The sequence below is a fragment of the Macrobrachium rosenbergii genome, chromosome 46 (assembly GCF_040412425.1).
Source record: "Macrobrachium rosenbergii isolate ZJJX-2024 chromosome 46, ASM4041242v1, whole genome shotgun sequence".
NCBI lineage: Eukaryota > Metazoa > Arthropoda > Malacostraca > Decapoda > Palaemonidae > Macrobrachium > Macrobrachium rosenbergii.
Genome location: NC_089786.1, coordinates 48374695 through 48398752, shown reverse-complemented (window position 1 = coordinate 48398752; position 24058 = coordinate 48374695). Strand labels below are relative to the sequence as shown.

The 24058-nt window shown below is 35.4% G+C and overlaps 1 protein-coding gene across 1 annotated transcript in view; it reads left to right on the top strand.

Moving 5' to 3' along the window:
* Nucleotides 1–3692: 3692 nt before the first annotated feature.
* LOC136830291 (uncharacterized) overlaps nt 3693–24058 on the top strand; it is a 390310-nt gene continuing 369944 nt past the window's right edge. Inside the window, exon 1 of the mRNA XM_067089682.1 lies at nt 3693–4241. The gene's annotated coding sequence lies outside the window, so the exon portion shown is untranslated. The remainder of the gene's footprint in view (nt 4242–24058) is intronic.

Genomic DNA, 24058 nt, shown 5'->3' with positions numbered 1-24058 from the left:
TTTTTGATGGAGTGATGCCCTTCTACTCTAGAATATTTCTAGTTTAATTTTTGGTACCTCACACATATTCTGATAGACTAGGTTTGATTTTTCAAGTGATTGATAAATAAGTTTTTACTTAAGGGATCACTGTTACCTTTAGAGTACTCAGTCGTAATAATTAATGTTATGAGAGTTCAAGTATCTGGCTGAAGTGAGGTATATTTTTGAATTTTGAGATTAGTTGTGTAATAACCAGGTACTTGATACGCATCGTGACAATATATATGTATTTATTTGTATATCTATAAGAACATATATATATATACACATATATTATATATATATATACCGTATGTATATATATATACATATATATATATATATATATATATATATATATATATATATATATATATATATATATATATATATATATATATATTATACGTTTTTAAAAAGGCGTTAATTTACCCATCTCTCTGAAACACATTAGTTCTCTCTCTCTCTCTCTCTCTCTCTCTCTCTCTCTCTCTCTCTCTCTCTCTCTTTGTTTAACTATTTTTCTTTCGAAATATCTATCAATCTCTATCCCTAGCCTCTTTATCCAGACGATTCTTGCTATCTTCCAATTTTTGATAAGAAGCAATTGTTTTATTTTGTATAAGAAGCAATTGTTTTATTTTGGGTATAATAAATTATAATATATATATATATATATATATATATATATATATATATATATATATATATATATATATATATATATATATATATATATATATATATATATATATATAATTTTTTCAAGGCTTGTCTACTCATTCTCAAGATGGAAAAATAACGAATTTCTTTGTTCCTTGGGCCAACTGAATCGAAATGCGGGCCTCTGTCGTGATACAGATATCAGGGGTGCCAGATAGCGCCAGAGATCCGTCTACTTAGAATATGAGCTTAGTTGCAAATACTTGAGGTCGCAGATTGAAGCAGCAGTATGCAGTAAATGTGCCTCGCTGTCCAACTTCTCCAAAGTTCCAGAGGTCCTTCATCCCTCCCACCGTTGGACTGTGGAACAGCCTCCCTACTGAGGATGTCATGAAATTGGAACTTCTTCAGAAGTTCAAGCGAAGATGCAATGTGGTACTGCCCTAATACAATTTGACTTGTAGTTTAATATTTTACTTATATTTTTTATTTATTTATTTGTTAATTTAACTGTTTTTCTTATAACTAATCTCTTTCTATATTTCCCATTGCATTCTGTTACTTCTTTCGAATGAACACCATATTCTTTGGAAGCTTGAATTTCAAATCGATGGCCCCTTCTGTGGGGTTTTCCGTACGAATAGGGGTCGTTTTCTGAATAATAATAATAAATAATAACCCAGAATACCGCAGTTTACACAAGGAAAGTTGTTAGCTTAGGCTAGGAGCAAAAAATGAGAAATGATATTCGCAGGTACTGATAATTTACTGAAGGTGTTGAATAGAATCTAGAAAGCTCTCTTAACGAATTTTATTATAGTTATATATTATATACTAAAACTTATGTCAGTTTTATTCTATATAAGGGGCTTTATATTAATCACGATTAAGTTTGTAATCTCTGCTGGCGAAGTTAATAGAAGGCTAGGATGTTACTTATATCGGGGTCTGGGAATGTGTTTGTATTTGTGCATGCGTGTGTGTCTTTGTTCCTCGTTGGGGGAGTGGGTTCCGATCTCACCTAGCACTCTGCTGGCCGCGAGTTCGAATCTCCGACCGGCCAGTGAAGAATAAGAGGAATTTATTTCTGGTGACAGAAATTCATTTCTCGCTATAATGTGGTTCGGATTCCACAATATGCTGTAGGTCCCGTTGCTATGTAACCAATTGGTTCTTAGCCACGTAAACTAAACCTAATCCTTCGGGCCAGCCCTCTCTAGGAGAGCTGTTAATCAGCTCAGTGGTCTGGTTAAACTAAGATATACTTAACTTTTTTGTGTAAGAGTGTCTTTGTGTACGAAAGAAGAGAGAGAGAGAGAGAGAGAGAGAGAGAGAGAGAGAGAGAGAGAGAGAGAGAGAGAGAGAGAGAGTAGGATATCACAAGAGTGGATGAACGGAATTGGGTGGGTGATTGGGTAAACCAATCCCTGAAAAACCCATTCAACATTATAGCCATGGAACCCATCTGGTTTGTAATTGTCCCAACATTTGCAGAAATAATAGGTAAAAATCCACAATAATGTATATGAGCGATTGCATTTTTCCAAAATACAAAAAAAGCTGGTTAAAAAAACGGTCGAAAGCTCCGTTTTATTCTTTAACCTTTTTTTTTTGTATTTTGGAAAAATACAGTCGCTCATGCACATTATTGTGGCTATTTACTTATTATTTCCGGTCACGTTATAGTGATACACCATAGATTTACAAAACTGAAACATGGCTAGCATATGCCGTAGATTGAATACAAGAACTGAATATGATTTATTTTAACCAATACATTCCAAGGTCATGTTTTTTCACATTTGGTAGAAGTAAGCTCTCTAATGAGTGTTTTTTTTTTTATTAATATTACTATTATGCATAACATCATTGAGGTGTTTTTCTTTTTTCGAAATGAAATTTAGGCTGTCAAGCCAAGCACTGGGGTACTGTCGACCATTCAGGGCCTTAGAAGTGAAAAGAGGGAGTTGGAGGGGTTGAACAGCAAGATAAAGAGATCCAGAAAATAAAGAAGATGAAGTGCAAGGATTAAGAAGTAATTGTTTGAGAGGTTGGACAGCAAGACTGACGGAAGGAAGCGGGAATGGAGGCAGAGTAAAAGGCTAAAAGATGAGTGCACCTAGGCGCCGGAGAGACGATGCTAATACCCTTAGGTGATGCCTACAGTGCACCACGCGAGGTGCACTGACGGCTCTACCTCCTAACGGATCCCGTAGGGAGGGAGTTCCGTCAGTCTTAAGGTTCTCTGAAGTGTGCCTTCGGCCCCTAGCTGCAACCCCTTTCGTTCCTTTTACTGTACCTCCTTTCATATTCTCTTTCTTCCATCTAGATTCATAGTTCAACTGCGTTGGTTTTCCTCCTGTTACACCTTTCAAACTTTTCCTGTCGATTTCCATTTCAGCACTGAAAGACCTCATTGGTCCCAGTGCTTGGCCTTTGGCCTAAATTCTATATATATTCAATTCAATCCACCTATTTTCGGAGGTCACTGCGGTGCTGTCGAGGAGATTAGGAGAAGGTTCTAGAAAGAAACTTTGCAAATACCCAAAGTTATTTAAGGGAATCACTTGAATTAGCCGAGAAAATTAACATCGTTAACTAAGCATAAAATTAACCAGTGCTTGTTAACTAGCGCTGCTACTCTTGGGAACTCCTGAATAGCGGTCCCGAAGGAGGAATAAAAAAGAGGAGTTGAAGAAGAAGAAGGAGAAGGAGAAGAAGAAGAAGCGATCTTCACCCCAACAAGAAAAGACTCTGGATAAATGATGATAGACGTCTGGGTACTGGAAGGTCGCCCTTGGTGGGTGGGGTGGCAGCAGAGGGTGCCCCAGGGGAAGGGGTTTGACACGGGAAGGTTTAAGAGGAAAGAGAGAGAGAGAGGGGAGGAGGGGTGGGGGGAGGGTAGTAGAAGATACAGAGGGGAGAAGCGGGGAACCTTTCGGGGCGGCAATAAAGGCCAGTTGGGCCTAATAGTGGCACTGTGACTGTGGCAGCTGAGCAAAGGCCTCAGTGTGCTTTTGGGTGTCGGGAGGAACGCACACGGCTCGGCCGCTCCAGGTTCCAGACACGCGGTTGGCCGTCGTTCCCCGCGTCTCGCGGTCAGAAACTGTCGAACCTCTCTCTAAAACCAGTCTCTCCCCACGTGTGTGTGTTGTTGTCCTCTGTGAAATCAGCCATGAATATAAACGAGTCTCCTTCGAGATTCTCTGTCATTTTGAGGCACTTGGCGTGACTTTCGAAAGTTTCAAAGTCGGTGCTTTTGATGAGAGACAGAGCGGTCTGAGTTTCAAAATTCAAACTTTTATGAAACGAGTCTCCTTCGAGATTCTCACGCAGTATGAGACTCTCGGCGTGACTTTCGAAAGTTTCAAACTCGCTACTTTTGATGAGGGAGAGAAAGAGAGAGCAGTCGGAATTTTGAAATTCAAACTTTTACACGAATCTTGAGTGGTTTTTTTATTCACCTAAATGCAAGGGATGTTTTCCTGCGGGAGAAGATTGAAGAAGAAGCGTTTTTAAAGTTCTCCGGAGATGAAGGCATCCTGCCACCTCGTAAGGTATCTGGAGTTTTTAAATGCATAATAGTTAACCAGATAGGATTCACAAATACTCAGAGATATATTAGATATAATGAATAAAATATGAGGAAATTTTATCATATTTAGATTTTATATGATTTAAGATATCTGTTCATTTGATGAATGAAATTTGGTATCTTTAATTTACTAGATGGGAATCATCAGTGCTGAGAGCTATGTTACGTGTAATGAAAAAAAAATATGAGAAAATTTTTATCATATTTAGATTTTGTATAATTTAAGATATCCGCTCAGTTTGATGAATGAAATTTGGTAACTTTAATCAACTAGATAGGAATTATCAGTACTGGGAAATACATTAGGTGTAATGAATGGGATATAATAGAATTTGCATCACGTTTAAATATTAGATAATTTAAGGCTTCTGCGCAGTTTGATGAATAAAATTTGGTAACTTTTTTTAACCACATTTTTTACCACAATGTAACTTTTAAATAATGAAATATCTAGATACGATAAATAAACTTTAGTAGATTTTTTTTATAAAGAAATTGAAACAATTTAAGACAATTGGTGTCATGTATTAAATGGGATTTGACACCTTTTTTATCATTTAAAAATCTGGTATACTTCAGAGTAATTTGTAAGATTATGCAATAAAATTTGTATATAATTTTTTGGACTCATGTAGCGATTCTGAATAGATGATAATTTTCCGTCTATCGTGAAAATGTAATTTCTATATTAATTTTATTAATAGAAATGTCGCAAGGTTATCAGAAGAATACTTTGCTTAAAAATGGACAAAATCCGTGGAAAAATCGGGTACAAAGAGTCAAATATGAAAATATTTTTTCTTACAAATATAAGCAGACAACGGAATAAATATTAGTTTATTTCTGAAATATATATATATTTTTTTCAGAAATATATATTTTTTTGTGTTTACAGAAATGTTAGGCATAAAAACAGAAAAACCTTTAGTGTTTATATAAAAAAAGGAATTTGAAATTGTACAAACATTGTTAAAGGGCACGGGAAATGTTTGACCTGGGACAAAATATCTACCCGATATTGCAAAAAGAAATTGGAAAATTCTGAAGCTCTATCACAAAAGCATTTTGTTTTACTTCAAAAAATATAAATTTTATTAGCTGATGCAGTTTCGAGTCACGTGACATGCGACGAAAGATTTGCTTCATGACAGTCGTTAGCCCACCGCTCCCCCCGCCCCCGCCAAAAATCCCTAATTATTTATGTACCTATCGCCTAAAACTGATTGGCTGTCTGTCTTTCGAATAATTACGAAAGAAACTTGCGTTTTTATTATAAAACTTTAAGAGTTAAACTACTTTTTCGAAAATCCAAGATTAAAAGAAAGTTTGTTTTTATTACTCTAACGTAGGCTATCTCAGTCAACGTCAGATTTTTTTTTTTTTTTTATAAATTTGCCAAACGAACCCCACTTCCCACCCAGGCCCGCCCCATCATCGGTAGCCATCTTTTGGAAGTTTGTTTTACCATTCCAAGTCCTATTATAAGTCCTATTCTGCAATGAGTCCCGTTTGAGAACGGCATTGCTAATATATTTTGGTATTGTCCTATTTGGCCGTTCAAGTTCCCTGTGGTATCTCAAGTTCCATTTGAACATGTCAGTCACCTTTTGTCTTTTACGCACCACTCATTAAATACTCAATAAAAACTCTATTAGCTGATTAAATCTCGTTTTTCTTCGTATATCTCATGCTGCCCTCGTTCTACAATAGCCAGTCGGATTATGCAAATTTTATCCTTCATATTCAGTTGTTTTTGGCAGTCCGAAGTCTGTTGAGGAATCTAGGTTGGAAATGTGAAGACCATTAAAATGAGTCGATTTTGGCAATTTAAAATCCTTTGAAAAATGTGTCTTGCTTGGTAATTGTCGCTAAGCCCTTTGAGAATGGTTCTTGTGTGGCAACCACTATTAAGTCCTTTGAGAATGGTTCTTGTTTGGCAATCACCATTAAGTCCTTTGAGAATGGTTCTTGTTTGGCAATCACCATTAAGTCCTTTGAGAATGGTTCTTGTTTGGCAATCACCATTAAGTCCTTTTGAGAATGGTTCTTGTTTGGCAATCACCATTAAGTCCTTTTGAGAATAGTTCTTGTTTGGCAATCACTATTAAGTCCTTTGAGAATGGTTCTTGTTTGGCAATCACCATTAAGTCCTTTTGAGAATAGTTCTTGTTTGGCAATCACCATTAAGTCCTTTGAGAATGGTTCTGGTTAGGTAATCTAGAGTCCTTTTGAGAATAGTTCTCGTTTGGCAATCACCATTAAGTCCTTTGAGAATGGTTCTGGTCTGGTAATCTAGAGTCCTTTTGAGAATAGTTCTTGTTTGGCAATCACCATTAAGTCCTTTGAGAATGGTTCTGGTCTGGTAATCTAGAGTCCTTTTGAGAATAGTTCTTGTTTGGCAATCACCATTAAGTCCTTTGAGAATGGTTCTTGTTTGGCAATCACGATTAAGTCCTTTGAGAATGGCTCTTGTCTAGTAATCTAAAGTCCTTTCCAGAATGTATCTTTTTTGGCAATCCGTATTCCTTTGCGATTATATTTTGTTTGACAATCTAAAGTCCTTTCGGAAAATGTCTTGTTTGGCAACGTGTATCCTTGCTTATCAAAGCCCTTTTCGGCTGTTTAGCCTATTAAGGCCTATTCGGCAATCTACTTCTCGTTTGCTCAAGTCCCATTTGGCAAGTTAAGTTCTTTTTGGCTAGGTGAGATGGCGTTGCTTAAAATACCTTAAAATACCTTAAGTCCTCACGCGTCTTTTTTCGTTGTCTGGACTCCCAAGTCCTGTACAACCATTTAGATAATCAAGTCCACCTTGGACACCTAAGTTCTCTTTAGTCATCTAAATTCCTACGTCCTCTATGGAGAAAGACCATGTAGATTCCAGCTGTCTGGATTTCCAGTTCCTTCGAGATCTGGTTCCTTCTCTGTCAAGTGGATTCCTAAGTCGTCCTGGAAAATTTACGCTCTTTGTAAGTCACCTAGAAATCCAAAGATTTTGATAGTTTTAAGTCAGTCTGAAATCTAAATTCCCAAATTCTCCTTGAATACTCATAGCCTCACGGTTATATATATTCCCGAGCTGAATTCCCATCAGGTATCACGATTCCCAAGTTCACAGGCAGATATCGATTCACAAGTTCACAGTTATATTGATTCCCAAGATAAGTTCCCTTTAGCTCTCTCGATTCCCAAGTTCACAGTCAGGTAGATTCCCAACCTAAGTTCCCTTCAGCTATCTTGATTCCCAAGTTCACGGGCAGATAGACTCCCAAGCTAAGTTCCCTTCAACTATCTCAGTTCCCAAGTTCACAGTCAGTAGATTCAGCTATCTTGATTTCCAAGTTCATAGTCAGATAGATTCCAAAGCTAAGTTTCCTTCAGCTATCTCGATTCCCAAGTTCACAGGCAGATAGATTCCCAAGCTAAGTTCCTTTCAGCTATCTCGATTCCTAAGTTCACAGTCGTATAGACAGATTCCCAAACTAAGTTCCCTTCAGCCATCTCGATTCCCAAGTTCACAGTCAGATAAATAGATTCCCAAACTAAGTTCCTTTCAGCTATTTCGATTCCCAAGTTCACAGGCAGATAAACAGATTCCCAAGCCAAGTTCGCTTCAGCTATCTCGATTCCCAAGTTATAAACGAAAATCAAAGTTACCTTCGGGCATCTGCATTCCTAGTCCTCTCCGGAGAAAGATCATGTAGATTCCAGCCGTCTGTATTTCCAATTCCTTCGAAATACGATTCCTCCTCAGTCATCTGGATTCGTAAGTCATCCTGGAAAATTTTCTTTCTCTTGAGTCATGTAGAATTCTAAGTCCCAAGTCCGTTTCTGGAATCTAAATTCCCAAAATAAATTCTTGTTTATTCACAGCCTCACATTTAGATAGATAGATTCCCAAGCTAATTCCCTTCAGCTATCTCGATTCGCAAGTTCACAGGCAGATAGATTCCCAAGTTAATTCCCTTCAGCTATCTCGATTCCCAAGTTCACAGTCAGATAGACTGGCAAGCTAATTCCCTTCAGCTCTCTCGATTCCCAAGTTCACAGTCAGATACATTGGCAAGCTAATTCCCTTCTGCCATCTCGATTCCCAAGTTCACAGTCCGATAGATTCCCACATTAATTCCCTTCATCTATCTCGATTCCCAAGTTCACAGTCAGATAGATTCCCACGTTAATTCCCTTCAGCTATCTCGATTCCCAAGTTCACCGTCAGGCAGATTCCCACGTTAATTCCCTTCAGCTATCTCGATTCCCAAGTTCACAGTCCGATAGATTCCCACGTTAATTCCCTTCAGCTATCTCGATTCCCAAGTTCACAGTCAGATAGATTCCCACGTTAATTCCCTTCAGCAATCTCCGTCAGGTAGATTCCCACGTTAATTCCCTTCAGCTATCTCGATTCCCAAGTTCACAGTCAGATAGATTGGCAAGCTAATTCCCTTCTGCCATCTCGATTCCCAAGTTCACAGTCCGATAGATTCCCACATTAATTCCCTTCAGCTATCTCGATTCCCAAGTTCACAGGCAGATAGATTCCTACGCTAATTCCCTTCAGCCATCTCGGTTTACAAGTTCTTGACGGAAATCAGAGTTCCCTTCAGGCATCTACATTCCAGCGTCCTCTCTGGAAATCCAGGTCTTCCTCGTTCGTCCAAGTCCCGCGGCTTAGTCCCAAAGTCTCTTTGGCTCTTCACAGCCTTACATTTATATAGATTCCTAAGCTAAGTTCCCGTCAGCTACCTCGATTCCCCAAGTTCCCGACGAGAATCTAAGTTACCTTCAGGCATCTACTGTACAGTACATTCCAGGGTCCTCTCTGAAAATCCAGGTCTTCTTCTTCTTCCTCTTCTTCCCTTGGCAGATAGGTTCCCAAGCTAAGTTCTCCTTCAGCTACCTCGATTCCCAAGTTCCCGACGAGAATCAAAGTTACATTCAGACATCTATATTCCAGCGTCCTCTCTCTCTGGAAATCCAGGTCTTCTTCTTCTTCCCTTGGCAGATAGATTCCCAAGCTAAGTTCTCCTTGAGCTACCTCGATTCCCAAGTTCCCAACGAGAATCAAAGTTACCTTCAGGCACCTACATTCCAGCGTCCTCTCTGGAAATCCAAGTCTTCTTTTTTTCTTCTTCTTCTTCCCGCGGCAGATGGATTCCTAAGCTAAGTTCTCCTCGATTCCCAAGTTCCCAACGAGAATCAAAGTTACCTTCAGGCATCTACAACCCAGCGTCCTCTCTCTGGTAATCCAAGTCTCTTCTTCTTCCTCTTCGTCGTCCGCCCAAGTCCCGTGGCTTAGTCACCATCTCGACCGGGCCCTCTCGTGTATCGAACACGATTACATTGTTATAACCCCCCGCCTATCCATCACTGCACCAGGCAGCCGATGTCACTTCAATTAAACGACTTCCTTAATGTGTCTGTAGAGGATAAAGGGGCCTCCCTTCGCTCGCTCTCTCTCTCTCTCTCTCTCTCTCTCTCTCTCTCTCTCTCTCTCTGAGTGTCAGTAGTGGTGTAGTAGACTCCTATATGTTTATATGAATTCTTCCTGTCTCTTTCATTCTTTTACAGTCCTTAAATGTTTTAAGTTCGTTTGTGTTTTGACACACACTCTCTCTCTCTCTCTCTCTCTCTCTCTCTCTCTCTCTCTCTCTCTCTCTCTCTCTCTCTCTCAGTCTGAAGAGTAGTACAGTACACACAAACATATATATTTATTATTATATATATATATATTATATATATATATATATATATATATATATATATATATATATATATATATATATATATATATATATATATATATATATATAGGCTCTCTCTCTCTCTCTCTCTCTCTCTCTCTCTCTCTCTCTCTCTCTCTCTCTCTCTCTCTCTCTATATATATATATATATATATATATATATATATATATATATATATATAGTCCCTTGAATCTTTCATTCACTTACAGTCCTTGAATGTAGCAATTAACCTTGCAGTTTTGAACTTTCTCTCTCTCTCTCTCTCTCTCTCTCTCTCTCTCTCTCTCTCTCTCTCTCTCTCTCTCTCTCTCTCTCTCTCGCACACATACAAGACCCACAAACACAAGGGGTAAGGATCTATGCCATTTATGGTCAACTCAGTCTCTGTGTATTTTTCTCACTTTCTCACTTTTCCGTAACTTTAGAAGGAAGTCCGTATATCTGTCAGTATGGCCTTGAATTGTTCAAATATTAAGTCTGTCGTTTGATTTTTCTTCTGCTATGCTTAACTTTCGCTTTTGCTGTTCCTTCAGAATCGTGCGAAATAGCTACTGAAGGCGGGGTTTAAGTCTCTCTCTCTCTCTCTCTCTCTCTCTCTCTCTCTCTCTCTCTCTCTGATAAAATATTTGTTTCCCCCACCTCTCTCGAGTCTCCTAAGCTGATAAACTATTTAATACAAATATCTCTCTCTCTCTCTCTCTCTCTCTCTCTCTCTCTCTCTCTCTCTCTCTCTCTCTCTCTGTCTTCTAAAGAGTACAATTATCCTTTAAAAGTGATAAACTAGCAACTGTAAAAATGATAAAGTAGCGACTATAAAATGTAATCTCTCCTATTTTCTAAAGGCGATCAACTATCTACGATAGAATTTAAATCACTCCATCTCTCTCGACAGTCAGTAGATTACTGATAATTAAATCTCTCTCTCTCTCTCTCTCTCTCTCTCTCTCTCTCTCTCTCTCTCTCTCTCTCTCTCTCTCTCTGTTAGGCCGATTAACTATTTGCTACAGAATGTAATCTCTCTTTTTCTGTCTCTCTCTCTCTGATATAATTTCTCTCCCTGTTCTCCTGAAGCCGCTAAATCATCTACTACAGAATATGTCCTCTCTCTCTCTCTCTCTCTCTCTCTCTCTCTCTCTCTCTCTCTCTCTCTCTCTCTCTCTCTCTCTCTCTCATAAAATCTACGAAGCTGATAAACTAAATAATACAGAATCTCTCTCTTTCTCTCTCTCTCTCTCTCTCTCTCATAAAATCTCCGAGGTTGATAAACTAATTAATACAAACTCTCTCTCTCTTTCTCTCTCTCTCTGATGAAATATTTTGTCTCCCACGTCTCTGTAGTCTCCAAAATTGATAAACTAATTGCTATCTCTCTCTCTCTCTCTCTCTCTCTCTCTCTCAAAAGCTTTCCCCACCGCATCCTTTGCTGAAAAAAAGAAAAAGACAGCTACATTTGCGAGACAATTCTCGTGATAAGATAATCATCGCTGTATCATGGATAATGGCTGGCCATTTCTCCCGATGACATTCCTAAAACGCTATGCATATTTGGCCCTCCTCCCCCGCCTCCCCCAAAATATACGCCCCGGGCGAATATTTGGCGATTGAATTTTAATTGGGCCTTACGTTCACACCACTAATGGTTTTTGTTTTCTCTCTCTCTCTCTCTCTCTCTCTCTCTCTCTCTCTCTCTCTCTCTCTCTCTTTTGTAGATTTTGCGGAGTTTCCGTTCGACAGTTGAGCGATGGTTTTGTGACTTTTTATTGTAATTTGATTTATACGTGTATCTTTATTTTCAGTTTTATTTTACGTTTTTATTTATTTTATGCGGTTGCTTTTATGTTTAGTGATATACGTGTGTTTTTTTAAATATAATTGTTCATAGGTGTTAGTGATGTCTTTTATATTTTAAAGATTATCATAATTATATTTATATAATATATATGTATATATATTATATATACATTTTATAATATATATATATATATATATATATATATATATATATATATATATATATATATATATATATATATATATATATATATATATATATATATATATATATATATATATATATATATATATATATATATATATATATATATATATATATATATATATAAGTTTGTGCACAAATAAACGCGTTTATATATTTACGTGTCCACAGAAGTGCATAAAACGATATTTAAGTTTGATTACTCAGCACCTCCACCGATGATTCAAAAAAATAAAGAAAAAGTGAAGTGGACAAATGAAAAATATAAAAAAAAAATATACTAACGGAAATCTGGAAAGATTGAAACTCGACGGCGCAAAACAGAAAAAAATATATTGTAAGTCGAAAATTGTGATGCGATATTCACGCGTTACATGAATTTGTTAATCATCGTTTTATCTGGTCAAGGCAGGAGGAGGAGGAGGAGGAGGAGGAGGAGGAGGAGGAGGAGGAGGAGGAGGAGGAGGAGGAGGAGTAGGAGGAGGAGGAGGAGAAATGTAGAAAAATGGTTGAAAAATTAAAAAAGAGATGAAATATGTAAGGTAAAATATGACAAAAGAAAAACTGTAGAGAAATGTAGGTTGGCTTTCTCTCTCTCTCTCTCTCTCTCTCTCTCTCTCTCTCTCTCTCTCTCTCTCTCTCTCTCTCTCTCTCTTTCACTATATATGTATATATATATTTATATTTTACACTATATATATATATATATATATATATATATATATATATATATATATATATATATACATATATATATATATACATACATGTATATATCGTGTACGTAAATATAGCGCACATCCTTACTTTATTATTTTTATCCCAACATCTTTAACAATTCCCACCCTCTCTCTCTCTCTCTCTCTCTCTCTCTCTCTCTCTCTCTCTCTCTCTCTGCACTCAGAACACCATTAGGAAAGCGTCAAACAAAAACGACTACGAGACACGAATCCATATATTAATATCATTATCATAATCATTCATAATTAACTAAGACCTCTTCTCCCCCCCCCATCCCCTTCCTTCACTCCTACGCCTTCCTACCCCGGCTCCGCCCTGCCCTTGTTGGAGGGGGCCTGGGGGTGGGGGTGGGGATGGTGGACTGGGGGGGGGGCTATCGAATCCGGGCCATAACCGGGCCGTTCTTTAAGCATTTTGATGGCCGCTGATCGCTATAAAGGTCCGGCCGTCCTCCCGTTGTTTACGACAGCCACGCTAGGTATCCGGTTTAACATAACTGAATATTCATCCGGGCAGCTTATTTGTTTTGTCCCGTCGCCCGCTGCCCACAATAACCTCAGGTCAGGTTTCCGATCGACACCCTCCGCCCCCAACCCGATCCCCACCCCGACCTCCCCCGCGCGTGTGTGAATGTGTGTGTGTGTCGAATTTCGCACAGTCTCTTTTCTCTGTCTCCGTCTCTCTGGTATTGTGTCTGTCTATGTTTCTGTCTGTCTGTCTGTCTGTCAGTCTAGGCGAGGCCGGATTTATTTTGCAGGTGCAAATTGATGAGAGAGAGAGAGAGAGAGAGAGAGAGAGAGAGAGAGAGAGAATATATGGAGATGAACACACTGTATTGATGAACAGACATGAATATGTGTGTATATATGTGTGTGTGTGTTGTGTGTATGCATAAAAGTGGTTGGGACGCTCTCTTCGCCGTTGTCAGGTCCTGGGATTCGACCCTACGAGCAAGCCAAAACACTTTAGGAAGGTTATGTATAGTGCTAGTGGGCGTCTGTTAATCTAACTAGTGAATCATGAACCTAGTAGTTATTGAACTGAGGTGGGTCACAATTAGAGCTGAGAATTCCGTAGGGCTTGCAACCTCATCCCTAAAAGCTCGCTAGTAATTGGAGGAATATATATATGTATATAACACTATTTTATATATATATATATATATATATATATATTGTATATGTCCATTTTCTTATGGCTCCATATCTGCAAGCTTTCTTAAGGACTCTGCAGCCGTGCATTACAGTTTGCAAGGTCGTTATCCTCCAGGCCACCATTTAAATTTAATGATATTCCGACACTGACACTGTCAGTGAATTAGTGAAATTAAGAGGACTGTTACAGTAGGCTTTCATAGCAACTGCATGCAGATGGCCCTCACAAAAACCGTGTTTTTAAAATTTTACAAAGTTTTACATCTCTGTCTCGTACCCTCTGAAAAACAATTATTTGGGACAGGAACTGTGAAAGATATTTTGAGTTTTCTATCAAAGAAAACCATTGAGATGGCTATTTGTCCGTCTGTCCGCACTTTTTTCTGTCCGCACTTTTTCTGTCCATCCTCAGATCTTAAAAACTACTGAGGCTAGAGGGCTGCAAATTGGTATGTTGATCATCCACTCTCCAATCATCAAATATACCAAATTGCAGCCCTCTAGCCTCAGTAGTTTTTATTTTGTTTAAGGTTAAACTCAGCCATGATCGTTCGTCTGGCGCCGCTATAGGTGCCAACAACACAGGCCACCACCGGGCCGTAGCTGAGAATTTCATACAGCATTATACGCTGTACAGAAAGCTCGATTGCGCAGAAGAAACTTCGATGCATTTTTTACTTGTTTTTCATGTAGATGGCACTCAGAAATTTAGGGACCTTCACTCGTATTCAGGTATTCAAAATGCCTTTTAAAAGGTCGCAAGGATTGCAAGATAGAATGTCATGTTCAACCAGAATCGTTCTGTAAGAAACAATATTGTATTCAGTGTCACTTACTCCCGTGTCCTTATTGATATGCACGAATGAGTTGTATCACTAGAAACACTGGTCGTATCGAGTGCTCCTCCTTACCTGGACTGCTATGAACCGTAGTGTTAAAATCATTCAGTTTCTTGAACGGAATGCGTCTTTTCGCGAGGAACCTAAATATATTTTACCAAGCCAAATATCCTTCTAGCAAGATAAATTCGAAACAGTCCGTAGTTTCTCCACAGCCTTAGTTACACACATATAGATATATGTATATGTATGTATATGTATGTATGTGTATATATATATATATATATATATATATATATATATATATATATATATATATATATATATATATATATATATATTATATATGATATTTAACCTCAAACCTCATTAAACATTTATGATGTATTAATATACGTATATATATGCATATACAACGATAAGAACCTCAAACCTCATTAAATATTTATAGTGTATTAAGGAAATAATGGTACCCAGAGAGAGAAAGAGAGAGAGAGAGAGAGAGAGAGAGAGAGAGAGAGAGAGAGAGAGAGAGAGTTAAATGAAGATCGACTCGAAAGTAGAAAAATACTGGAATTCAGCAATGCAAGAAAAACACAACACCGAAATGATAAAAAGGCTAAATTAAGAAAGAGTTTTCAGCTAATTTCGACACTGCAAAGCAAAGGCACGGGCAACGAGCGCTGATCATTATTCAACGGATTTTTAAATTATTAAATGATTATTTAGACGCGAATGGAACAAGGAATTGAAATGATGAAAGATCACAAATAATTTGAAATTTTGAAATTAAATTTCACATAAAAAATCATCAGAATGATGATGACTGTGAAAGCTCGTAGCTGATGCATTTAGTTAAAATATGTACCTGTTGAAGTTCGTTGTACTGTATTAGAAATATATTAACATTACAGTAATATGTTGCCTGGATATTATAAACGAGAATCCTTGTAAAGACATTAACTTTCATGCCATATTTTCCAGAAAAAAGTTCAATGAAAATGTTACTTTATTACTTGTACATACACACATATATATATAATATATATATATGTATATATATACATATATATTTATATAGAAATTTTATGTTATACTGTATTATAATATATATCATATTACATCATATTTTATCATACACATTTTTATATATATATATATAAATATATATATATATATATTTTAGTACACACACACACATATATATATGTATATATATATAACGTCGAATGTCTGTATAAAATATCCACTCTATGTGGTGTTTTAATTCCTTGTAAAAGGTATAAAACTTTAGATATGACCAAAAACATAGTATTATAAAATATGATGTAATATGATATACAGTATATAATAATATAATACAATAAAATATAAAATTTTAAAAAGGAATTAGTGACTTTGAGTATGTATAACCGAAACACACACACACATTACGTCCAAGGATTCGAGGGTGTATTTTGGAATCTAAAAGACTCAGCGAATATTGCTCAGTTTGTATAAAAATATCAACGTGAATTATGCAACTGGTCTTTATTGACATCTTAAATATTCAGTGAACTTTCGTTTGTCTAAACTTGAACCCTTATTAATATATTAGATAGATTTGAAATGTTGAAAAGTCTAGGATTATTTGTTTCGAAGTATAACGAACTGAACTCAAGTTGTTAGGAATGTATAGATATTTCGGAGTTAAGAATATTAATGCCCAGGCTGTTTTGCCTAAAAGAATGTAGAGACAGGTATATATATATATGTGTACATTTTATATATATATATCTATATATATATATATTATATATTTATATATATATATATATATATATATATATATATATATATATATATATATATATACATACATTTATATATATATATATATATATATATATATATTATATATTTATATATATATATATATATATATATATTTATATATATATATATATATATATATATATATATATATATTATATTATATATTTATATATATATATATATATATATATATATATATATATATATATATATATATATATATATATATATATATATATATTGTGAAATATTTAAATAAATATAGTTGATTTTATATATAATAAAATATTGATGAGTATGGAGTGTGCAATCAAAAGGCGCACTGTAGCCTACTGAGTGTGATATATGAATGACGATGCTAACTGTCCTTTGTATTTTGAAGTTTAATATCAAATATTTGCGGTGGTAATTCTTTCTAAAATACTGGTTTGAATATAGTATCAATTATTTTAAATTTAAAATATTACTTCTGTGGAACCGATTTTGTGTAAAATATTGCAGTGCAATGTGTATTTTGCTGAAAATATTAAAGCGTAGTACGTAGCCTCTGTAGAAGTGTTCGTTATTCAACCAGCTTAGCCGATTTCAGCCAAAGTGCCAAAGAGTTGGATTATGGTATATTGAAGCCTGAACTGTCAAATTATCTTATCAGTTTTTTTTTTTAAGTAATTGAGAATTTTAAAGTAATTGAGAATTTTAAATTGCTGATATTGAAGTCTGAAATTTCATGAAGTTTGTTATTTTTGAAGCTAGAATATCCAACCACTAGCAAATTTTGTGTAGAATTTCGGAATGACGAATATATTTCACAGTCTAAAGTATTCAGCCACTTAGTCGACTTTGTTCATTATTCTGTAAAGGCTGGTATATTTTGAGGTTCAAAATATTCAGCTATATAACCATTTTCACTTTGAAGATGAGTAATATTTATATATTTTCAAGTCGTAGATTTTCCCCAACTGTAACATTGTGTCTAAACTGCAAATGATCTTGATACATTTTTAAGTCTAAATTATCCAACACCCGTAGGCGATTTTGTCTAAAATTCTTAGAATTGTTTCAGTCATGATAATCATTATGCCTTAAGACCATTAACAACTAAATTGTAAGTGCCAGCATTAAGCACATGGCTAATTTACGCCAAGTTAATGGGAGAATAATAAATTTAATTTTTAGTCTTGGACTTCAAAAGTTCAAGCGAAGGTGCAATGCACTACTAGCCTAAAACAATTCTCCTTCTACTTTTTTATTTTTATTTACATTTTCATCTCCATTTATTAATTTGTTATTTTATCTGTTTTTCCTAATAACCTATCTCTTCTCTCTGCGTTTCCTGTTATTTTCTGTAACTTCTTTCAAATAAATGCCATATTCTTTGGAAGCTTGAATTTCAAGGAAATGGCCCCTGTGGACTTTTTCCGTAAAAATTTGTTTATCGTCTGAATAATAATAATAATAATAATAATAATAATAATAATAATAATAATAATAATAATAATAATAATAATAATAATAATAAATGAGATATTTACAACTTAAAATTTACTCAAGCAAGACCAGGGTGTCTCCAGAAAGGAGAGAAGAAACTAAAGCACTGAATGAGAGTCAAAATTTGGCACAAGGAAATGATACACTTAATGAGACCGTAGCTTATGCCGTCATCAAAGTTTCTGTTGCAGCCATGGCAATCCGGATTATTTTGGCTTTGCTAGAGCCAAAGACCATGGATTTAACATTTGCTAGTTCCAAAGTCCATTGATTCAACATTTTCTAGTTCCAAAGACCATGGATTTAGCATTTGATAGTTCCAAAGACCATGGATTAACATTTGCTAGTTCCAAAGACCATGGATTTAACATTTGATAGTTCCAAAGACCATGGATTTAACATTTGCTAGTTCCAAAGACCATTGATTTAACATTTGCTAGTTCCAAAGACCATGGAGTTAACATTTGATAGTTCCAAAGACCATGGATTTAACATTTGCTAGTTCCAAAGACTATTGATTTAACATTTGATAGTTCCAAAGACCATGGATTTAACATTTGCTAGTTCCAAAGACCATTGATTTAACATTTGCTAGTTCCAGAGACCATGGATTTAACATTTTCTAGTTCCAAAGACTATGGACTTAACATTTGCTAGTTCCAAAGACCATGGATTTATAATGTGATAGTTTCAAAGACCATGGAGTTGTCATTGTTAGTTTCAGAGGCCATGGATTTAACGTTTGCTAGTTCCAAAGACCATGGAATTAATATTTGCTAGTTCCAAAGACTATAGATTTAACATTTGCTAGTTCCAAAGACCATTGATTTAGAATGTGCTAGTTTCAAAGACCATGGATTTATAATGTGATAGTTTCAAAGACCATGGAGTTGTCATTGTTAGTTTCAGAGGCCATGGATTTAACGTTTGCTAGTTCCAAAGACCATGGATTTAATATTTGCTAGTTCCAAAGACCATAGATTTAACATTTGCTAGTTCCAAAGACCATTGATTTAGAATGTGCTAGTTTCAAAGACCATGGAGTTGCTATTGTTAGTTTCAAAGGCCATTGATTTAACTTTTTCTAGTTCCAAAGACCCATGGATTTAACATTTGCTAGTTCCAAAGACCATAGATTTAATATTTTCTATGGATTTAACATTTGATAATTCCCAAGACCATGGATTTAACATTTGCTAGTTCCAAAGACTATGGATTCAACATTTGCTAGTTCCAAAGACCATGGTTTTAGAATGTGCTAGTTTCAAAGACCATGGAGTTGCCATTTTTAGTTTCAGAGGCCATTGATTTAACTTTTCCAGTTCCAAAGAACCAAGAGTTTAACATTTGCTAGTTCCAAAGTCCATCGATTCAACATTGCTAGTTCCAAAGACCATCAGTTCAACATTTGCTGGTTCCAAAGACCATGGATTTAATATCTGTTGGTTCCAGTGACCTTGGATTTAACATTGCTAGTTCCAAGGACTAGGGATTTTACATTTTGCTAGTTTCAAAGGCCATGGGTTTAACATTTTCGAGTTCCAAAGACCATGGATTTAATATTTGCTGGTTCCAGTGACCATGAATTTAACATTGCTAGTTCCAATGACTATGGATTTAATATGTGCTAGTTCTAAAGACCATGGATTTAACATGTGCTAGTTTCAAGAATCATGCATCGATTTAACATGTGCTAGTTCCAAATACTATGCATTTAACGATTGCTAGTTCCAAAGGCCATTGGGTTGACTTGTGCTACCACCAAAAACGATGAATTTAACATTTGCCAGTTCGAAAGACCGTGGATTTAACATCTGCTGTTCCAAAGACCGTGGAATTAACATTTAAATAGGAAGTACGAGGTACAGAATGACAATCCGGAATATTGCAATCGAGGGATGAGAGAAAAAATTCAAAAATAGTACCACCTATCCTGATCAATATCTACTTACGTCATAAAGAGGGATTTTGTACATTGTCTCTCTGTACTGCGTCCTCGTTAAAATGAATTCTTAATTAGGTGAGACATTATTTAGGGTCGGTCTTTGCAAAGGGCGCGTCGCTTAATTTAGGGGATAATAATCGGTTCGATGTGGTCAATATACTCTTTAGCTACGTTTTATTTAGGTTTGGTTCGTTCTCTCTCTCTCTCTCTCTCTCTCTCTCTCTCTCTCACACACACACACATTATATATGTATATATATATATATATATATATATATATATATATATATATATATATATATGTATAATCATACTCTCAAGATAATTTATCTACATAATATATTTATATATATATATATATATATATATATATATTATATATATATATATATATATATATATATATATATATATATATATATATATATATACATATATATATTTATGTGAAATGAACACATGGAAATTTATTTATATATATATATATATATATATATATATATATTATATATATATATATATATATATATATATATATATATATATGCGTGTGTGTGTGCGTGTGTGTATGTAGATAAATTGTCTTATGATTAGGATTATACATGAATCATACTAATGTACAGCAAACTATTATCTAAAACTATGATAAAGTCTTCTGTTTAACTTGTAACACTGCCTTTATAATATATATCTGATCACCTATTAAAACAGGTTTATCATCATGTTTTCCAAACATTTCAATCGTTATTCTCACCACAATATTTTACTTACATTCTGTTGCACAGAATTTATATTTTAGATTGTAAGATAATTCGTTTGTACTACATACAATCAAGTGTTTTAGACGAAATTCCGGCCGCAAATTTTTTAGTTTTCTGTAAAAGAAAACTCTTGTGCCGGCTTTGTCTGTCCGTCCGCACTTTATTCAGTCTGCAATTTTTCTGTCCGCCTCAGATCTTAAATGCCACTGATGCTAGAGGGCTGCAAATTGGTATGTCGATCATCCACCCTCAAATCATCAAACAAAGCAAACTGCAGCCCTCTAGACTCAGTGGGTTTTAATCTATTTAAGGTTAAAGTTAGCCATAATCGTGCGTCTGGCAACGATATACAGGCCACCACCGGGCCGTGGTTAAAGTGCCATGGGCCGCGGTTCATACAGCATTATACCGGGACTACCGAAAAATAGATCTATTATCAGTGGCCCAGATTATACGCTGTAGCGACTGTACAGAAAACTCGATTGCGCCGAAGAAAATTCATCGCATATTTTACTTGTTTATATTAGGTTCTAGTATGATTTTTTTTTAATCACGCGCAGGAAACTCTTTAACATACGACAAAAACATCTTCTTGACTGAATACTTTACAGGTCTCCTCTTTGGTCATTGTTTCTCCATTTCCTTAACATATTAATTAAGTGTGAAATATTCAGTTAATATTAACGAGTTTGAAGTGTGTGTGATTAGAACAAGTAAAAAATGCGCCGAAGTTTCTTCGACGCAGTCGAGTTTTCTGTACAGCGTATAATCAAGGCCACCGAAGATTTATCTATCTTTCGGTAGTCTCGGTATACTGCTGTATGAGCCGCGGCCCATGAAACTTGAGCCATGGGCCGGTGGTGGCCTGCCCCATATCATTGCCAGACGCACGATTATGGCTAACTAGAGCCTTAAATAAAATAAAAACTACTGAGGCTAGAGGGCTGCAATTTGGTATGTTTGATGATTGGAGGGTGGATGATGAACGTACCAGTTTGCAGCCCTCTAGCCTCAGTAGATCTTAAGATCTGAGGGCGGACAGACAAAAAGCCATCCCAATAGTTTCCTTTTACAGAAAACTAAAAATCACGCTGAAGCCGACGGGGTCGGTATTTTGAAGTTCAGTGTACAAAATTTGCGGGCGTAGTTTTTACCTAAATATTTGTTTGTAGCCTGTATAGTATAAATGAATTTCTTAAAATCTGAAATATTAATTCTGGGCAACCGATTTTGTGTGGAATATTGTGGTAAGAAAAACGATTAGAATTTTAAGAAAATGCGATGAAAACTTGCTGAAATAAATTCTCAGATATATATCATAGAGGCAGTATTACAATTTTAAAAGAAGACTCTATCTTAATTTTAATATGTTAATTTTCTATATATTAGTACGATTTATGTATAATTCAACTGATAAGGTCATTTATCTACATACATATATACAGTATATATAAATACATTATTATATATATATACATATACATATACACACACATATATATATATATTTATATTTATAAATATAAATAAATAGCTATATATATATATATATATATATATATATATATATATATATATTCATATATATACATATATACATACAAACACACAAACGTATATATATACATGTATATGTATATATATGTAGGCAAACCGACTAAATTGAATCATCGGGTGGAAAGAGGAAACTCCATTGCCTTGTCTTTTGAGGTCAATGCCACAAAAAGTTGTGGAAATTGACCTTTTGATAATCGGAAGCTGTATGTTACCCATTAACCTTTATTTCAATTTTAAATACACGTAAAATATATGTATGATTAATGGTTCAATATATGAATAAAAGACAAATATACATACAGATCTGTTTGGTTATTTATGTGAGTGAACTGCACGCACACACGCGCACACACACACAGGTCAGGTGCACTTACGTATGCTTTCATTTGAGTTAAAGTTATTTTCAGTGTAAATGAAATCGGCATTAACATTGGCTCCCTCTCTCTCTCTCTCTCTCTCTCTCTCTCTCTCTCTCTCTCTCTCTCTATATATATATATATATATATACAGTATATGTATATATATATATATGTATATATATATATATATATATATATATATAGTATATATATATATAAAATATATATATATATATATATATATATATATCTATATATATATATATATATATATATATATATATATATATATATATATATATATATATATATAGTATGTGTACATACATAGGTAAAAAAAAAATATATATATATATATATATATATATATATATATATATATATATATATATATATATATATATTATATACACGCCTGTGAATACCTGGTCACCCGCAGTAAGCTGACTATAGCCCTAGACATTTGCTTTCAAATCTTTCTCCGCCGAGTCGGTTACCCATCAGATATTTTGAGAGGGGGAGCCTTAGCTATTAATGATACCATTGGACTATTGGACTTGGTATTTAAGCTCGTCTTACCTGTGTCAATCTTCTCCTCGACACCCGTAGACGGCCGTGTCTTCGGTGACATTCTTCCAAATAGAACCCCTTGTATTTCGCCCAATGATCTGAATAATTTGGTGCGAAGTCACTCAGGGGTTCTGTGGTGATTTCTGATTATGTCTTTTAGTTTTCTGTAAAAGAAAACTATTGTGCCGGCTTTGTCTGTCCGTCCGCGTTTTATTCCGTCCTCACTTTTTTCTGTCCGCCCTCAGATCTTAAAAAACTACTGAGGCTAGAGGGCTGCAAATTGGTATGTTGATCACCCAACCTCCAATCATCAAACATACCAAATTGCAGCCCTCAAGCCTCAGTAGTTTTTATTTTATTCAAGGTTAAAGTTAGCCATGATCGTGCGTCTGGCACCGCTATAGGTGCCAACAACACAGCCCAACACCGGGCCGCAGTTGAAAGGTTCATGGGCCGCGGGTGAGAGTTTCATAGGCCGCTGCTGAAAGTTCCATGGGCCGTGGCTGAGAGTTTCATACAGAAAACTCGATTGCGCAGAAGAAACTTCAGCGCATTTTTACTTGTTTCAGGTGATTGATGATCTTATCAAATTGACAGGTGATGACAATTTGGAATACGATTTGTTTCCTCATTTTGCAAAAATCAACAAGAACGGCTATCACACCTTCTCCCAGACGCAATAAAGACAAACAATAATAAAATATAGACTACCAAGAACTAAGAGTGACCAGCAAGTTAAACCACAAAACTGGTTTTGAACCTACGAATGCATAAATTACCCAAAATCGGTAACAAACCATTAATTATGC